Here is an 18,921-nt window from a genome sequence, read left to right on the forward strand (position 1 = left end):
CTTTGTTTTTCTTTTCTGTTAATTTTTCTGCGACAACACGAGGTGGTGACTCTTACCACGTCGTGGTGGCCAGTCAGTAGGCGATTTTTATTTAATTTTTGTTCAGTTTTATGTTTTTATTTTTGTTTTATTGCAGAAGTTAATGACCAAAGGTTCCAACACACCTTTGGTGCCACCACTTGAAGATCCAGAGTCGTCCCTTCACAAGAAGACTGATAAGAACGCAGAAGTGAACCAAACACCAAAGAAGTCGTCCTTCAAAGATCTCAAATTTGTCTTTACAAAGAAGTCAGGAAAGAAAACGGGAGAGTCAAGCATATCTTCAAAGGACAAGAGCAAGGTTGAAAGTTTTGATCAAATACCTAATCCACAAGAGTCTGAATACGAATCTGAGCCTGAGTTCGAACTATATAATAGTGACCCGAAGACGAGCTAGAAAATGAGATGGCAAAAATTGAAGATATGTCCATGGGAGCTAACAAGAAGCGAATTAGAGACGATGTTTGTCCGGTGTTAGTACAACCCGCAATTCCCGCCACTGCCACATTCGAGCTGAAGGGACACATCCTTACTGTACTGAAGGATATTCCTTTTTATGGAAAGGATCATGAGGATGCTTTTAAGCATCTTGATGAGGTCAATGACATTGCAGACTATTTCAATGTCCCTAATGTTCCTAGAGAGACATCTTTGTTGTGGATGTTACCAGTCACTTTTAAAGGAGCTGCAAAAGACTGGCTAAAGGCACTACCACCTGGTGCAATCACTACTTAGGCCCAAATGCGCGAGCAGTTTCTAGAACAATTCTGCCTACCTTCCAAGATAGCTAAACTCAAAAAGGTGATAGCCATTTTTGAGAAACAACCAGGGGAATCACTTTACGAGGCTTGGGAGCGCTACAAAGGGTTACTAAGGAATTATCCTCAACATGACCTTAACATACAATAAGAAGTGTCCATATTCTATAACGGGGTCAATGTCATGACAAGGCAACTCCTTGATTCGCAAGGACCTCTCACGAAGAAAAATTCAAATAAGATTAAGGTGTTAATTGAAGAATTCGCGAAGCATTCTCGTGAGTACCACAACCCAAGACACGATGGAGTAAAAGGCAGTGGTGTTGGAACATTAAAAGTGACCCTCTTAAACTTAGAAGAGATCCGAAGATGCTCATGGAACCGCAGTCAATTTCTACCCGCAGTCAGATCAGCATCCGCAATCAACATCATCAGTTCTTAGATTTAGTCTTTTATATGTTCCTTGTATAAGTACTTTCTTTTATCCATAGTGCCCTGCGTGGCAACTCAAACAGATTAGGTTGTATGTAATCTTCGAGACTCTATAAATAGAGTTCTCCATTTCTCAATGAATACACCTCTCTTATGAATCTTTAATCTTATTACTCTTCTCTCTCTACTATCTTATCACTCAAATATAATCGTAACTCCTTGTAATCTCTCTTGTAGAGCAAGTCTTTTCTAGACTTAATCACTAAGCTTGATTTCACTCACTAACTTAGTCTGATTGCATTCCTTGTTAAGAATCAACTTAAATGTTTACTTGATATAATACTTGCTGTATTTTATATTTCCTTATCTTTCCGCAACTAATCATCTAACTATCTAACTCTAACTTATATTATTGTTGAGCTTTATGATCCTTTGAGATTAACTTTAATTTCCGCAATATCAACTTGTACTAACGTTTCTTCAAGTGTGCCTCTCAAGTTTTTCTCTCAACATGTAACACCCGTTTATTTATTAAATAAATAAATAAAGAGATGAATGACTCGTAGCCCTAAAATAAATAATTATGTGTAAAAGGATGGTCTCGAAGAGCTAATTGCCACCATTTTAGAAGTCGAGGGTTAAAAGTGTAATTTTCGGACTCAGTTTATAATTATTTATGAAGATAGGGGCTCTGTGGTAATTATTTGAATTTAATTTAAAAGGAAATGAGGTGGAAGGGCTGATTATGTCATAATTAAGATATTGGGGGCTGTTTAATAGTTTATGGGACTTAATTTGTAAGAGATTTCCATGGATTGGGTTGAAAAGGTAAAATTCGGACTTCAATTGTAAAGGATTCAGGAGGCAGGGTTCAAATGGTAAATTTTGGATCATAGTTGAGAAGAATTGTATAGAGAGGGACCAGACTTGCCATTATGGGGTGAAGTTTCAAAGTTGCGGGATATATAACTCAATCTAAACCCTAACCTTAGCGCAAACAAGAGCAGCTGCAATTCTCTTCTTCTATTGTCGGCGTTGCACCATCGGAGATCTCCAGCCGCCGCTTCAAATTCCCTCGTCGCCACCTTGCACCACCGCCATGATGAGCGTCGCTGCTGTTGCCCTTCAATGACTAGCGTTGTTGTCGCTGCTCCTTCTCTGCCGTTCTGTTGCAGTGCTACTCCGTTGCCGATGACGACGAGGCCGCCGCCGCCACTTCCCTCGATTCCTGTTGCGTCGTCACAAGTCCGTTGCCGCCGTCGTCATGTTGCAGTCGCCTCCGGCTGTCGCTCGCCGCCGAGAAAAGATGGTTGCAGTTTCGTTTCTGAGATCGGTGTGGGCTGCCGACTCACACCTGTTCATGGCGGGGCTGTGTGGGTCGTTCCACATATGGGAGTGTGTTCCAGATCGTGTTTCGTGTTGCTTTGATTTTTGGAGCCAAAAAGGAATCACTGCCACCACCGTGAGGTGGTGGCTGCCGACGAGAAATCACCACTGCCGCCGCCTTATGTCACATAATGGGTGGTTGGGCTCCCTTTTCGAGTAAAGGAGTGAAGAAGTGCATGTACAGTCGATGTGTGTGTGGATGTATGGCTGGAGTCCTCAGAAAAGGCATCTCGACCACCATAGGGTGGTGGCTGCCGCCACTTGTCAACCGCCGGCCACCACAAGGTGTTGATGTGTGTGTATGTTTAGCTTAGTTAGTGTGTGTTTTGCTTTGGTATTTTCCTTGTAAATTGTAAAATGGAATAATGAAAGGAAATTCCACCACCTTAGGGTGGTGGCTGCCGCCTCCTGCCGCCACCGGCCGCCGTGTCGGGTGGCGGTGTGCTTAGTTGTGTTGGGATTGCTAGTTTGGGGATGTTTGGTCAAGGGACTAAAACCCTAATGGGCCTTGAAACCCTAATGGGCCCAATGAGGCTTAATGGGCCCAATGAGGCTTAATGGGCATAAAAGCCCAAACATGTGTCTAATGGGCTTAATGGACCCTAATGGATCCAAGGACTTAACTAATGGGCCTATTGGGCTAAGATGGGTTGGAAACCCTAATTTGGGTTTAGAAAACCCTAATATTGGATTTATGGGCTTGGACTTATTGAGACCCATTTGTGGGCCATTGGAATAATGGAATTGTGTGATTAAGCCCAATCACACCATATAACTTATTTAGAAAAATGATGGACTTAATGGATTAAGTCCTTAATGGATTAAGTCCTTAATGGGTTAAGTGAGAAACACTTAACCCTAATCGTCATTTTATGTGAAACCCTAATTTCACATGGGTGTATTGTTGGGCCTTCTATTGGGCCTTGATGATTGCGTTATTAATGGGCCATCCAAAGTCAAGCAAATGGACTAGAATATTTAATGGGCCTAGGGTAAGGCCCATGTAAGGGGTTTGGGCCCAATTTGGAAAATTGGGCCATAGAGGGGCCATAGTTTGGGCCTTAATGATTATATGATGTTGGGCCTTAGAATGAGACCATGTATAGGCTTGGGCCCAATTTGGAAAATTGGGCCATATGTTGTGCTTTGAGTCCTAGTCGACTTTGGGCCTATGAATTGGGCATTGGGCTTGAATAAGCCAAGCTAGGGGTAATGTAGTAATTACCCAAAACATGTACTTATGGTTATGTAGTGGAACCCAATTATTAATTGGGTGATGTTTTGATATTGACAGACCGGGAATCTGTCATCCAGTAGCTGGGGTTGAGTCTGCGGGACGTCAGCAGTATGGGGTTGAGTCTTCGGGACTTCAGTAGTGCGAGGTGAGTTACCTTCCAGTATGAGTGGGTCTACGGCCACAATGCCGACCCACTAGTAGGAGTTATTTGTTAGATGATTGTCTTTGTGATAATTATCTGGTGTGTTGTTATCTAATATGCTTTATGTGCTAGGATGGTATGACATATGTGTTAGTAGTGGTAGGGGTGATATAGGCCATAGTTACCGGTTGAAAGATACCGAAGGGGTAGGTAGTACCCATGCATGCCTAGCAGTATGATCATGATATGTTATTATGTGATAGTGGTAGGGGGTGAAATAGTCCTCGGTTACCGGTTGAAAGATACCGAAGGCAGTTACCGGTTGAAAGATAACGAAGGGATAGACATAACCCATGTATGATATGTTATTAAGTGACCAGTATGGTTATGATATGCCGTTATGCGATTCAGTATGTTTATGTTATGTTATCATGAAACCAATATGTTTATGACATGTTATTATATGATAGTGGTGGGGGTGAAATAGTCCCCGGTTACCGGTTGAAAGATACCGATGGCGGATACCGGTTGAAAGATACCGATGGCGGATACCGGTTGAAAGATACCGAAGGGGTATACAGAACCCATGCAATGTTTATCTGTTTGTTTATGATATGTTGGTATGTGATCATTATGTTATGATGTTAGTATGTGATCATTATGTTATGATGTTAGTATGTGATCATTATGTTATGATGTTAGTATGTGATTAGTATGTTTATGATATATTATTATGTGATGGTGGTAGGGGTGAAATAGTCCTCGGTTACCGGTTGAAAGATATCGATGGCAGATACCGGTTGAAAGATACCGATGGTATTATGTGGTATGTGGTATGATGGGGGAACTCACTAAGCTTCCTGCTTACGGTTTACAGTTTTGGTTTCAGGTGCTTTGTTTTCCAAGGAAAGGAGTCGGCTTGATCGCAGCGCATCACACTATGTTTTCCGCACATGAGATCTTTGGGATTACACTCTGATATGGTTTTATGATAAAATGCTTTGATTATTGACACTTGGGCTTTGACATGAGACGTTATTATCAATGTTTTTATACTGACGGTCCTATGTAATAACATAATTAAATTGAAATTTTTGGCCTTGAATTTTGGGATGTTACACAACAATTGGTATCAGAGCCAAAGTGGTTGCTTTTTGAAGCAAAACTCTGATTTTCAAAAGGCCTTCTAAACCACTTGATCTCACTTCTTAAAAAAACAAAAAAGTTTTTTTTAAAAAAAAAACAAGGAAATATGGCACAAGCATTATCTCTCTATGTTTCCAACAGTGTTGGTGGTTCTAATAGAGCCCCAATATTGGTGGCAAATGAATATCATCACTGGTCTCAGAGAATGGAAATATACTTAAGGAGACTTGGTAGAGATGTATGGCGATCTGTAGAAGAAGGACCACATGTCCCTGTTCTTACATCAGTTCAAACCGACGGTGCCACAACCAGACTAGGAGGAGGTCAACCAGTCATGAATCGTCCCACCAAAGACGATCTCGATAAAATGGAAAATGATGTTGTTGCTTTTTATGAGTTCTCTTGTGGAGTTGGTCCTGACAACTTCGACATTATCATAAACTGCAAATCAGAATAAGAGATCTGGGATGTTCTAAAAAACTTGTATGAAGGCTCAGAACAAGCTCAAGAGAAGAAGCTCACAACTGCACTCAATGAGTTCAAAAACTTCAAAGCTCATATTGGCGAAAGTTTGGAAGACTCCTTCAAAAGGTTCAACCTAATAGTCACTAAGTTATCTAATGCTGGAACCATCCACAGTAACCATGAAACAAATCTTCAGTTTCTTAATGGTTTGGGAAGACACTGGACTACTACTAAGATGATAGCCTAAGGAGATAGAAAGATTCATTCTTTGTCTCTCTACAAGCTCTACGGGGAATTGCAAGCACAAGAATCCACTGTACTCAAAGATTGTGCTGACTTCGGAGGACCACTTGCTCTTATAGCACAAGCCCCACACACTCAATCCTACTCTCCCCCGTATGACAATCCTCCGCAGTCATACGAAGTTGACTCAGAGTATGATGATGAGGAAGAATTTCAGAAGGCTATTGCTTTTGTTAGCCAACAGTTCAACCGGCTACCACCTTCTTTTCGTAAGAATCAGCATTTCAACAAACCTCCATTCAACCGCAACTTCAACCCACAGAACAACCTCTCTCGATATCCCAAAAGTTCTCACCCACCACCGCAACCTCAGACTACTTAACCCAAAGAGGCACCGAAGCCCATCAATCTAACTGACTCTGGTACCTCTTCAGAAGATAAATGTGATGTTGTAATTTGTCACAAGTGCAACAAGGAGAATCATTTTGCAAAAGACTGCAAGGCTAATATAGTGAAAGACAGAGCATTCTATATTAGAATGGCTCAAGAATTGGAGGAAAAGGAAAAGCCAAGGGCATACATAGCCCATGTAAAAAGAGACCATCAAGTTTGGTTATCCGGAGATGAAGATGAAGACATCAGCAACATCAAAGCAAAAGGCAAGATCTGCATGCTGGCAACTGCGGATGACGATGGGTCTACAAAGCTGGAAAAGAACTACTGCTACATGGAAAAGGTTGGAACTCTAAGCATCGTCGAACATGTAAAACTCATGATCCAAACTCTAAACTATAGCATGCATGACTGTCAACCCTTCATAGACAATCTTAATGACACATGTGTTGCCGTCCTTACAGACTATAACAAAGCTCTAGATGAGAAGAACATAGCGTCCCAAGAGATGTTTCATGTAAGAGGACGGCTGGATAACAAAAGACTCAAAGTAGCTATGTTAGAAAAGGAATTAGAGTTAGAGAAAGATGCAAGAATGTTGAGTGAAACACAACTAGAGATAGCTTTGAACAAAAGAGGTTTAGCTCAGAGTGAGATTGTACGATTAAATCTATTAATAGAAAAACTGTTCAATGAAAGTGAAGCTATTGAAAATTTGGTGAACAATGGAACCGTAGATAATACCTATAATTGGGGTTGGTCTAATGGATATCCAACCGCAAAGGATTCCTCACCCCGGTTTAACAAAGATTGACTTTATGTCCTTCCTGACCGAGAGTTCCATTTCCCAGTCAATGACAAAACCTTTCCCGAAGAAATCAGAGCTCACTTCGGTAGACTTCATAATCTAAGTAACAACTGTGTCATTGAGGAAATTTTTCCTGAATTTTCGGGTCACTCAAGTGATCAAATTCCTATCAGTGGAACAATCTATCCCAACTCTCAGACTTCATCAGTTGTTGATGAGGAAATTTTCATAGAGGGTCCCGAAGTCTCTGAGGACTTTCCATCTCTGTCCTCAGACCGCCGTGTCCCTCACTGCAGTCATGGATCGCAGAAGTCCCACAAAAATTATACAGAAGTACCAACTCAGTCTTATTCTGCGGTAGTCAAATCCTCTTTACCGCAGCCCTCAGTCAAAAGCTCTGTGACTCTTCAGCCAATTCATCATGAATTACCCATAAAAAACTTTGAAGTGGGTCAATGCTCTCAAAGCCCTGAATCTTATAGTTCGGATGAATCTAGCCCTTGTTTTCAAAAATTGTCAAAGGTTTCCAGGAAACCGCAGCTGAACATCAATGACTACGGTTTTCCAAAAACCTTAGCTAAAAACGCTTTCAAAGAGGAAATTCAATCCCGAGGCAAAAATCGAGAAATCTTTTCAAAAAACAAAAAGCATGTCAGATTTCAAAAATCTAAGAGTCCAGAAAAGTTTATTTTCTCACATTATTTTTCAAAAAACTCTCCGATCAAGAAAACATACAAAAAGGAATGTACAGTCTCAACAACCACCTCAAAAACGTTTGACACAACCAAAAAGAGAGTACAGTATTTTCGAAGCAATGGTTTTCAAATCTATTCCTTAGATGGCCCAAAATAGAAGGAGATTTTACCAACTCCAACACTTTTAAAATCATATCAAAGTTTTCAGAAATCACTTTCCAAGAAATCCTTCCGTACTTTTACATCTGCAAAACGTATTTTTTCAAATACCAACACCACCACTGTCAGATCTCACCACCCTCGGACTGGTCCCAAGCCTACCTCGTCATTTAGACCGCTGACCAAACAAAATGTCAGGGTAAATGATAAAATCTGTGTATGTCAGTGTAATTGTCAAGAAAGGTTCATCTCATGTCAAATATGGTTTTTTTCAAAAATATCGTAACTTTACTAAATCTCACAACACTCCAAACACTCACAAACACCCAGGAATAGGCCTAAAAGTTGACACGAAACCTGTCCCTGCAACCTCAGTTCATGCATCAATCAGAAACTCATCTGTTACCCCAGGCTCCAAACTAGTTTGGATGCCTAAACTAACCGTGTAATTCTCAGGCTTTGTGTAAGGAGGAACAAGAAGAAGAATGGTTAATCGACAGTGCCTCCTCCTTGCACATGACCGGAAGGTTAGAATACCTTCAGGATTTCAGGCGAATTTGCAACGGTGGAAACGTTACATTCGGCAACAATGCGAATGGGATAATACGAGCTTATGGTGTTCTTACTACAGGAAACTTCTCAATTTAAAAGGTTGCTTATGTAGAAAGCCTTAAACACAATCTCATCAGTGTAGGCCAATTATGTAAAGCAGGCCACAGGGTTGAATTTGACAATGAATACTGCTATGTTATGACCAGCGATAGAAGCACTTGTTTGATCAAATCCAAGTGTGAAGGGACCATGTATCCTCTGGACGTCTCTCTGATCATTGGGAAACCGCAGCTATGCTTTCTATCAAAAGCAGTATCTGAATTCAGCTGACTATGGCACCGCAAGCTAGCTCATCTTAACTTCAGATACATCAACAATCTGGTCACCGGAGAACTCGTCCGAGGTCTTCCAATTCTCAAGTTCAGCAATGACACACTCTGTCCTGCATGTGAGTGTGGCAAGCAATCCAAAGCAAGTAACCCAATGGTGATTGATTCTTCAATTTCTGAACCACTGGAACTATTGCACATTGATCTCTGCGGTCCATCTACCGTAGCCAGTCTTCATTATAAGAAATACATACTGGTTATAGTTGATGACTTCACTCGTTTCACTTAGGTCTTCTTCCTAAGACTCAAATCCGAAACTCCACAGATATTGATCAATTTTATCAAAGAAATTGAACTTCAAATCAAGTTACCAGTACGCCGCATCCGAAGTGATAATGGAACCGAGTTTACCAACCATCTCTTAAACAGTTTCTTAGTTTCCAAGGGTATCACTCATAATTTCTCAGCTCCCTACACCCCGCAACAAAATGGAGTAGTAGAGCGAAGAAACCGAACTCTGGTAGAAGCAGCCAGATCTATGCTTAACTTCGCACACCTTCCTCTCTACTTCTGGGCCGAAGTAGTGGCCACAACTTGCTTTGTTGAAAACCGAAGCATCATCTGCAAGCGTCTCAGTAAAACTCCTTATGAGGGCCTTAACAACCGCAAGCCAAATGTCCGATTCTTCCACATCTTTGGATGTAGATGTTTTGTGATCAACAATAGAGATCATCTTAACAAGTTCGAACCGAAATCTGATGAAGGCATCTTTCTTGGCTACTCAACAAACAAAGTGGTTTATAGGGTTGTCATTAGACGCACAAGGCTAATAGTCGAAAGCTTCGATGTCAAATTCGATAACTATTACATCCGCAACACCGCTTCATCAACTGAAACCAAAGCAATCCTAGAAAGTGATATTTCTGCCTCTTCGGGTCCACTAAACATAGTTGAAGTAAATTATGACGATCTCTTCGACCCCATAAAAATAGCCAAGTTATCCGAAGTCCTTGTGTCCCCAGAAGCTCAACAGCAGCATATCAACGTATCTGGTCCATCTCTATCCGATGTAGTATCACTCAATACTTCCACCTTGCCGGTTGAGGGGGAAAGCTCTACTCCGGATCAAGTGACAACCATCGAGGTTCCAGTACTTGATGATGTAGTTCCAGTTACTATCCGCAGAGAATCCTTACCATCAAATGTTTCTTCTGACTCTGATGAAGATGTAGAAAACATTGACGCAAGAACTAACACAAGGATTATCACACTTCCAACAATCCAGGGGGAACCTTCTCAGGTTCAAGGGGAACTCCCGTCCGTAATCCAGGGGGAACCTCCATCATTTGTCCAAGAAGACCCCAATCCCACCTTTCCAATTCAAGACAATTAAGCGGGCTGCTCACATGTCCAGGGGGAACTGCCGTCCCCAACCGCAGAATCTTCAAATATTGTAGATATTCCTTCCACCGCAGCCGCTGACCACCTTCAACCCCGTCTACATGTATGGACGAAGGACCACCCACCAGGTCAAATCATCGGAAACCCATTAGTAGGCATCCAAACTCGATCTTCACAAGACTTGTCTGATCACTGTCATTATGCAGCATTCATGTCTTCCGTCGAACCCAGAACCATCAAAGAAACATTAATGGAGCCTGATTATATAGCAACAATGCAAGAAGAACTAGAAGAGTTTAAAAGGAACAAAGTCTGGCAACTCGTTCCGAAGCCAAAAGGTCACACTATTGTTGGTACCAGATGGGTGTACAAGAACAAATTGGATGAATCCGGTGCGGTAGTTCGAAACAAAGCTAGACTAGTCGCAAAAGGGTATAGTCAAATTGAAGGTGTTGATTATGATGAAACATATGCCCCAGTAGCCAGAATGGAAGCCATACACATTTTCTTAGCGTATGCTGCTCACAAGAATATCAAGGTACATTAAATGGATGTAAAAAGTGCTTTCCTGAATGGTGAATTGAAAGAGGAGGTTTATCTTCAGCAACCTCCGGGCTTCGAAAGTCTTGAATTCCCAGACTACTGCTACAAGCTTAAAAAAGCAGTCTACGATCTAAAGCAAACCCCAAGAGCCTGGTACGAGACTCTCTCCGAATTTCTTGTCTCGTCCGGATTCAAAAAGAGGAGTGATTGATCCCACCTTATTTAGAAAGGCAAATTGTAATCACCTTATGCTTGTACAAATATATGTGGATGAAATCATCTTTGGATCAACTGATCAGGGGTTGGTGGATGAATTTGCGAAGCTCATGACCAATAAGTTCCAAATGAGCATGAATAGAGAGATTAACTTCTTTCTAGGACTTCAAGTGAAACAAGTCCCTCAAGGGATATTCATCCATCAGGAGAAATACACCATTGAACTACTGAAGAAATACTCAATGGACAACTGTTCTTCGGCCAAGGTCCCCATGGCCTTCGGATATAAGATATCTGTGATCCTTCCGGCGGATCAGTGGATCACAAGACTTATAGAGGTATAATTGGCTCATTGATGTACCTCACCGTAAGCCGACCAGACATTGTCTTTGTAACAGGAGTATGTGCAAGATACCAAGCCGATCCCAAAGTATCTCACATGACCGCAGCTAAGCAGATTCTTAGATACTTAAAAGGCAGCAAATCTCTAGGCCTCTGGTACCCCGCGGGGAACGACTTTAGCCTAGAAGCATTCACTGATGCGGATCATTCTGGATGTAGATTGGACAGAAAAAGCACTTCCGGTGGATGTCAATTTCTCGGTGGAAGACTCGTTAGCTGGTCATCAAGAAAACAAAGTTGTGTCTCACTGTCTACCGCAGAAGCTGAATATGTGGAAGCAGCCAGTTGTTGCTCACAAGTCTTGTGGATGAAAACGCAGCTTATGGACTATGGATACAGGATGCTGCGGATACCGATTTACTGTGACTCAGAGAGTTCCATAGCGATTTCTCATAATCCTATTTATCACTCCAAAATAAAGCATATTGAGCTACGATATCACTTCATTAAAGATCACATCCTAAAAGGTAACCTTGAACTAATTTTTGTCCATACTCATGAAGAGATTGCTGATGTATTTACAAAAGCACTTGACTCTATAAAACTCAACAGTTCCTTACAAATGTTAGGAATGATGAATCCAGATCCACAATTATTTTTGGATTGATAGGTATCGCAGACCACTCTTGGTCACCATTGCGGTCCTAATGTAACATCTCAAGTTCAAGAATATAAGTTCGGGGTGCTATGTGTAAATAAAGGAGTAGACTCGACGAGTAGGTGTCTTAACTCGTCGAGTCGGAACGGGTGTTGGGCACGTGTTAAGTGACCCGACTCGCCGAGTCGGCGGCGGGACTCGACGAGTCGATGCTGGGAAGAGAAAACCCTAATTTTAGGGTTTTCACCCTATTTAAAGGACCTTATGTCCTCACCCCATCCTCTTTGTTACCCCTTGAGAGTCAGTAAACCCTAAAATCATGTGTGAGCCATTGGTGAGAGTTTTGAGCTTTGGAAAGTGATTCTAGTGAAGGAAACTTGTACATCAAGAGGCTAGCATCAAGGAATTCGTGTAGATTGAGAATCTATTTCATATTTGGCACATTTTGGAGGTAACAAGCCGTTGCCTTGAGCTCTTCCTTTCTAGATCTATTCTTGGACGATGATTTGGGGCTATTTAGCATGTTTGGAATCCATTTTGGGTTTTGGGACTAGATCTGGGGTTGCAACTTCAGATTTAGACTTATCTTGGTCCATGGGGGCATAAAGTATCAGCCCTTTAGCTTGTTTATGAGCATTCTTGTCTTGAACCTTCCCTCTAGCTTGTATTGAGCCACAATCACCTTGCATGCACGTAAAGTTGGAAACTTTACGTGTAAAACTATCCCTAGGAGTCCAGATCTATGAGTTGGAAGCAGTGGGATGGACTGATATCGTCTGAATGAGGATGACTTAAGTGAACTCGGCGAGTCTCTTCATGGACTCGACGAGTCGGGTCGCAAACCCTAACCCATCTGCTTATGATAAGGATCAGTGAGTTGAGTGGTGACTCAGTGAGTTGGACAGGCTAGGACTCGGGGATTGATGAACCCGACGAGTCATGGAGTGACTCGGCGAGTTGAGTCGTGATATGAGGATTTTCTGAGTTTGGGAACTCGGCGAGTCAATGGGATGACTCGGCGAGTAGGGTCAATCAGGAAGGCTGACTTTGACTAGGACATTGACTTTGACCAAAAGTTGACCCGTTTGATTTCCAAGGGTATTCTGGTAATTTGGGCACTTACAGATATGGTTTCATCAAAGTGTTAAGTGGTGGAATTCGTGGCTGTGATCGGGGGACTTGATCTTACCTCTTCATTTCGGCATTGCAAGGTGAGTTATCCTCACTCTATCAACATGGTCTATGGCACCAAGGTCGGCCCTTTTTCGGATTGTTTACTTGCACTTGCCTGATGTGCTTATTGATCTGTTAGATCGGCGTCCTGGTAATTAGGACAGTATTATGTTAGTGACCGGTTTAGGTCGGTATCCTGGTATATAGGATGATGCTATGTTAGTGACTGGTTTAGGTCAGTATCCTGGTATATAGGATGATGCTATGTCAGTGACCTGGTTTAGGTCGGTATCCTGGTATATAGGATGATGCTATGTCAGTGGCCTGGTTCAGGTCGGTATCCTGATATATAGGATGATGCTATGTCAGTGACCTGGTTTAGGTCGGTATCCTGGTATATAGGATGATGCTATGTTAGTGATCGGTTAAGTCGGTATCCTGGCTAGGATGTTGCTATACTACATCATCTGCTAGATCGGTTTGTTTGTCTATGGACTGTTATGTGATTATCTGTTATATGTGCACATAATTGTTTGTTTGGGGGTCGGGTTGAGGTGAGACCTGCTTCGTGCTGTAGGCCAACATACCCAGGGCGGACCGGATAGACTGCAGGCCCCGGAGGCTACCTAGTCAGGCCGAAGGCGCGGCGAGTGGACCAGATAGACTGAAGGCCCGGTGCGGGCGGTCCAGTCATACTGTAGACTTAGAAAGTGGACCAGGTGGACTGAAGGCCCAGTGCGGGCGGACCAGTCACACTGTAGACTCGAGATGCATGGATGTTCTGTATTTGTTGATATGGTATGATTATGGTTATATGAGGTTGGTATTTTGGGGGTAACTCACTAAGCTTTCGGGCTTACAGATTCAGTTTATTGTTTCAGGTTCAGCGGATGGCCGCGGGTAGGCGAAGGCGTGACCGTACACTTCCTCGATTGACGATTATGATTTCTGGGAACTCTGATGTATAAACTATTTTGAAGACAAATTGTAATAATTGAATGGTTTCAAATGAATTAAAAAGTTTTAAATTGGCTCTAATTTTATGGGTGTTACAAGTTGGTATCATAGCCTTGGTTTGAGTGAATTGGAGGAACATTCGTGTGACTCCGGTCTCAAATCAAGGAAACATTTTCAAAATGATTTTAAATGGTTTTCAAAAGAAGTAAAAGAGGATATGAAGTGTACGATCAGCCGGAGCCAGTAAGTAGACCCCAAAATAGCATACGGTTATTTGATATTGTGATATGTTAGAACAACATGCTAGTACTAGGCTAGGGATCTTCAGGAATTGCATGATAGAATTGTCTGATTTCATGGTGCATGTTAGCCTAGGGTTTTCCTTATATGAGATTGACATCATTACTGTAGTTGCTTGTGTATGCACCACAGTTGTACATAATTAAGATCTTATAGCCTGAGAATGTTTGATCTGGCCTTATGTTCTGTTTTTATTAATTGGGGCTTAGGGTAGGATTGGATATTCGAAAGTCTATAGGGTCCAACATTATGTATGGCTAGCATACACTAGTGCTGCAGGGGTTGATGGATGTTTCATGGATGGGTGGGTAGTGAGAGGCCGGGAGGCCAGTTATAAGATACTTAGCATTCCCCTAGGAGCGAGCATTTAAGCGCTCGCTATGTCTATGTATATTGATAGGGTGTTGTGGTGATACTTGAGACAAATATGGGTAGGTGTGGAAGGTAGTATGGGCCCGTACTACTGAAAGCACAGGACCCATACGCGTAGCAAGGAAGTCACAACCCTTGGGGTTTAGTTGGAGGTTGGTTCCCAGTTATGGTATGGATTATTTGAGACGTTTTGAGACCGGATCCGGATCAGGATCAACAACTGGCAGCCAGGATAGGCTAGTATTGTCAGAGGATTGTGTTAGGAAGATCATCCGGGAGGAGGCGATCGAGATTGTTCGGGGATAAGTTCTGGAGATAATTGGGTCTTTCAAGACCGCCATGGTTGAGTATTTTGCCGAGCGTCATGCAGCCAGTGCTGAGACGGTTGCCACGGTAGCCTTAGCAGCTGTAACGACGGCAAGGGGATGAGCTGGTCGAGCTTCCTAGTTCTGGGACATATTCTGTTGAGCAGAGGGTTGCAGTTGTTTGGGATCAGGAAGATGATGGGTACTCGTTATATTTCCGCAAATGGAGCGGGAGAGGTTAGCACGCAAGTTTATAGATTTGAGGCTCGAGGGTATGCTCGAGGCCGGAATATGGGTCGCGGGAACTCCGGAAAGGAGTGATGATTATATTCAGCTGGGGTTTTGCAGCAGGAAGTGAAATGGTTAATTGATGGATTGAACCGTCGTTTTGTAGGGTAAGGATTGCGCCCTCTCAGTTTTCCGAGCTCGAAGGAGTGAGCAGGCTTGTGACCCCAGGATCAGGTTGTATTCTAGCTCGGGGTCAGTTGGTTGCAGGAATAGGCAACATTGTTTCAGCGCCGGTGAGCTCAGGATGGTCGACATGGCATAAGTATTTATGAGGTTCGGTTTGCCTTGGATCTCTTGTATCGCACGGAAAGGAATGATTGTGCGATCTATTGCACTTTTTGGATTGTAGACTATGTTTTGGGAGTAGTTTGTAGCCCGGTTTAGGGCAGATGTTGTTTCAGCTGCTACAGTTCAGTTGTGGGCGTTTGAGCTGGTAAGTGAGTCAGGGCGCGAACCCTGAAAAGAATGATTTCTAGAGCCCGAGAGCGGGAAGCTTGTTTGGAACCCCTTTGGAAAAGGGGTATTATGTGGGAGGCCTGCGGATAGGGTCCCACAGAAGGGTTATTCATCATTGTCAGGATTCAGTGGTTAGCAACCGTTAGTGATTGACATACTAAAGCGCCAAGAGAAGTAACTCGTTGCCGAGGTATTAGTTGGAGCATCTATCTTGTGGTCTTCAGGACGTGAGTGTGGGGTCATTCAAGCATTACTGGCTGTCGGTTTCACTAGGATTCAGGAAGTGTTCATCTGGTTCTTAGAAGTGTGTGATGAATTGGGACTATCTAGCAATGGAACACTAGTGGGAGAGAGTTGGTTGTCATCGGATCAATTGTTGGGAAGTGAGAAGGATTGAGAATCCTCCAATTTTCATGTATTATGAAGGCTTAGTCGAATCTAAGTGTCATAGTGGTACCCCAAGATGCAGAAGTGGGAGAGGTTTTGAAACAGGGATAAGTTTCACAACCCGACAGGGAGAATGGAGGCCCTAGTGGCTGCTTGGTTTGAGGGTTGTGTTGATTGGGGGTTCGGCAAAACTCCCCAGCATAAGAACATGTCTTCTAGGTTCTTGATAGCAGGAGTTGGGGAAACAGGATGGAGTTCTAGTCAAGAATCGAGTTCAGTTTGTGTATTCGGTCGAGGGTGTGCTCGACTGTGAGGGTTTTTGCATTGACAGATTGAGGGTTTTGTTAGCTGCCCGGGGCTCAGCAGTGCATTCAACACGGGAGTGCGGGTTATTTAGTGTGTGTGGTAGACACGCGGGCCAGGGAACAGACCTCGGATTTCTGAGAAGGTGGACGATCGACATGAGGCCTAAGGTTAGGCTGGGGATATAGCCCACAGAGTAGATCAGGAGTTCGAAGCCCCAAGTGGGTGAGAACAGGATGCATGGGAGAGAGCATCAAGAGGGGTGGTCCAGGGGGATGCTCAACAATTTAGAGCGGTCCGGATAGACTGAAGGCCAGTGGGGCGTACCAGTCAGACCAAATGCTTGGAGAGTGGTCCAGATAGACTGAAGGCCTGGTAGGGCGGTCCAGTCATGCTGAAGACTCTGTATATGTTTGTAGATCTATGTTCGGGTATTTAGTAGGCTACTATGCTATAGCAATCAATAGGTCTGTTCCAAGTATTGAACATGCTGCTGGAGTAGGCTGAGGACTCCGGTGTATTTTGGTTGATAGGAAGTTGTTATTAGTGGTCGGACGGAGTTCAAAGGATCTTGGTGATCTCATCAGTTCAGAGTGTCTCCGAGGTTTCATCTTATTGGATCGGGTAGTACTCCAGTTGGGGACTGAGAGTGGATCCGAATGGCTGTTCGTCAATTTTGGGAAGGTTTGGGATTAGAATATCCTGTCATTCAGGTTTTGGGAACCGGGTTAGATCTTTCTCATGATCTTCTATGGTATTTGGATAGGATTGAGGCGGTCCTGCTCTATGCAGTAGGCCAAGATACCCGGTGCGGGCCGACTGTAAGTCGTAGGCACAGAGGCTCGAAGGGAGCGGTAGGGTTGAGGCGGTAGGCCAACAAACCTTGAGAATTTCAACTCAATAGTTGAATTGATTAGACATGTTAGTATTCTAACCCGAAGGGGGTGATATGGGTTAGATATGAGTGCCGTACTGGTTGGCCGATAGTGGTAGGTATGTTGATGATGGTTTAAGTTATTGTGATGTGTCTTGGGATTCATGTGTGGTAGTAGTTTTTGTATCATATGTTGTTCGTTGATGAGAGGGGCGTCAATTAGGCCCTTCGAGTGGCGGAGGAAAGTGAATATCTGCAGGGTCGGAGTGTTGGGCAACTGAAGTGACGACAGTAGTGTCGATCGGTCATTGGGAGCATTCCAGTCATGAGCTGAGGGCCGGGGAGGGCATACCAGACTCATGATGTGGGCTCAGATGCAATCCAGACCTATGTTGAGGACCACGTAAGGGTATTCCAGTCACAGGTTGTGGGCATAGAGATTGTGTGATTATGTATGTTGTAGGAGCGCGTTCGGATTGGATGTATTGATAAGATTTGGGTAAGTTGTTCTCAGTTGTGTCGAATCCGAGGAGTTTGAAGGAGATGCAAGGATAGATCCTTGGATTCCAAGTATGGTTGTAGACATGGGATATGTATGTAGTGGTATTCCAATCTAGGGTATTCCATCATGAGGATAACCGGACCCTATGATTGATTGGACCTGGTGTGTTTGGTATTCCAACCCGAGGGTTGATCGGGCCAAACATGCATGAGGATACAAGGGTATACCATCCTAGGGATGACTGGACCCGTGATAGGCATACCTGGTATTCCAGCCCGAGGCTGATTGGGCCGGGTATGAGTGTTTATGCGATATAGCTGGTTGTTCATGAGAATTGCTCGGAAGCCGAAGGATGCGTCATCCTGTCAGCGCGGAAAGGGACTAGATTCAGGAAGGTAACTGGATGAGTTTCCAATATTAAAAGTTACCCGGGTTATTGCCAGTTTTGGAAAGGGGAGAATAGATTAATACTGTGAGAGAGAGTCCCGTGAATTATAGTGGTAACCAGCTTTCGCCAGTCACGAAAGTGCGTGCATGGCAGGAATGTGGAAGTATCATCGGGTGATACTTGGATTGATGTGTGTGAAATTTAAGGAGAAGAGGCCGGTGGAAGGCTTGGAGCAATAGGTAGGGATCCTGTACAGGAAGGAGTTTCCTATAGTAGGGACGCGGTAGTAGTTCCTAAAGAGAATTGGGCTAGTTTGGGAGATCGGAGACTGCAATGTAGGAGTGTTATCCGAAATCGTGTGCTGCAGCAGGCTTCGAGGACGAAGCCTAATTTAAGTGGGGGAGAATTGTAACATCTCAAGTTCAAGAATATAAGTTTGGGGTGCTATGTGTAAATAAAGGAGTAGACTCGACGAGTAGGTGTCTTAACTCGTCGAGTCGGAACGGGTGTTGGGCACGTGTAATGTAACGCCCGCGTTTCCAGGCTAGGCATTATCATTGATATAATAGTCTAGGTTAACCTTTGTAACCCGTTTTGAAATAATAGAAGTGTATTATTTGAGTATTATGTGTTGTGTGTCTTAATTTAATTAAGAATAATAATAAGCGTCAA

The 18,921-nt window shown here is 43.2% G+C and overlaps 1 non-coding gene across 1 annotated transcript; it reads right to left on the reverse strand.

Annotated features, from left to right (window-relative positions):
* Nucleotides 1–828: 828 nt before the first annotated feature.
* Nucleotides 829–935, reverse strand: LOC145135348 (small nucleolar RNA R71). The gene has a single exon (XR_013719810.1). It is a non-coding gene; the product is annotated as a small nucleolar RNA R71 (small nucleolar RNA).
* Nucleotides 936–18,921: the final 17,986 nt, after the last annotated feature.

This window comes from Lactuca virosa, chromosome 8 (genome assembly GCF_052849685.1).
Source record: "Lactuca virosa cultivar CGN04683 chromosome 8, Lactuca_virosa_CGN04683_v6, whole genome shotgun sequence".
Classification (NCBI taxonomy): Eukaryota; Viridiplantae; Streptophyta; class Magnoliopsida; order Asterales; family Asteraceae; genus Lactuca; species Lactuca virosa.